Raw genomic sequence first — 1,625 nt, 5'->3', positions numbered from 1 at the left:
AAAACTTTAGTGTTTCTATAGATTATATGTTCTATTAATACTCCCATAGTTTTCTGTAGGTCATTCTTCCCTGACTGTAATTTCAACCTTGATGTGATTTATGATAATTGTGCCCAGTTTTCTTTTAAGTGCCACAATCTGGACTCAGTAACTTTTCCTATCATCCTCATTGTTGGTGAGCACAATTCTGCAAAAGTAACACCTGCCACTGGTGCTGGTCTGCAGAAAATATCCACCACTTAACTTTCAAAGAGGCTGGTCCCCCTCATCAGAGAATTTCTTAACTTTTTATTATTTTGAAAAAGGGAGTGTTCTCTGGGCCCTACTATGAGTTATAGTAAGCTGGTGGACTTTCTGTCCTCGTATAGATATCTGCTATAACATGCCCACATATTTGACCCTTTCAGTTCTAACTTTAGATCACTTCCGTAGTAGTTCTTGCATTTCTACTTCAGTTACTCTTTTTAAGCTTCCATTATTCTCCCCAACAGGGTCCTTGCCAGAGGATTAAACTCTGCATCACAGAAGAGTGTGTTCATAACTATAAATTCCCTTTTATTCCACCTTACATTCTGTATTCCTTGATCGAGTGTTTGCAAATTCATTCTTATTCAAATTCTTTGCCACCTACTGGTTCATTTTGAATAGGTTCTGAAGCTACTTTGGTATATTTTCCTTTTCTGTTAAAGGAAAACAAATTTTCCAGGCAAGATTATATTTTGCACATTCTTAGTTATTTGTCTGTTGGCCATAAGAGAAAGTAGGAGTAGATCATATCGTAACCATTGTCATCTAGCAAGGCAGAGATGTCTACATAGTCTTTAGATAAAGTATAAGCACTAGCTATTAACCAGGAAGAGAGAGTTGGTTCCAAAAGATAAAAGATTCAAGGGAGCAAGGGAGTATGGGAATTCAGTATTTTCATGTGCATTGAACCAGGTGAGCTATCTCAATTTCAGAATCTCACTCTTTCAAACAGGGCCTTGATCAGGCATAGAAGACATAGCCATAGAAGACATGCAGACTGGGAATTCAATAACCACTGCACTTATAAATAAATCCTTTGCCTTCTCATATTTTTCAACTGCAGAAGCAAGATAATAGGTCACTTTTTATAAGATTCCAAGAACATACTATGTCATACTAATTTATTATTAATTGTCTTTCTGCAAAGCACTGATTGTTCAAGCATCCAATGCCATATAATGAACATAATTTACACATCCTCAAAGCCTTGATACAGTTTATTCTCAGGGACATTCCATTCCACTGGTCTACTTTTCCAGGTTACCACTATGGAAAATTCTAGTAAATGCACCACCTCTAGATATTCCACCTATCGCATTTGTTAAGTGCCTCATCGCTACTCCAACATTAGTAGAACCAGCTACAAAATCTCACTTTAGAGTCTGTTGGCGTGGACCAGCCCTCAACCCCCCAGTCACAGGTTTGGTTTCTATTGAAGCAACCTTTAAGATGGACAGTTGTATTCAATAAATTTATTGAAGAAATACAGGATCCAAAATATTGAGGGAGTGGAGTAAGTAGAGTCAGGCAGGGAGAAAAACTAACTAAACTGGAGTTGCAAATATCTTTCAATCAAAAGTTGGGGAGCTCTGGAGTTT

The sequence above is a fragment of the Tamandua tetradactyla genome, chromosome 19, assembly GCF_023851605.1.
Source record: "Tamandua tetradactyla isolate mTamTet1 chromosome 19, mTamTet1.pri, whole genome shotgun sequence".
NCBI lineage: Eukaryota > Metazoa > Chordata > Mammalia > Pilosa > Myrmecophagidae > Tamandua > Tamandua tetradactyla.
The sequence above is the reverse complement of the archived record's forward strand: the minus strand, read 5'-3'. Positions refer to the sequence as shown.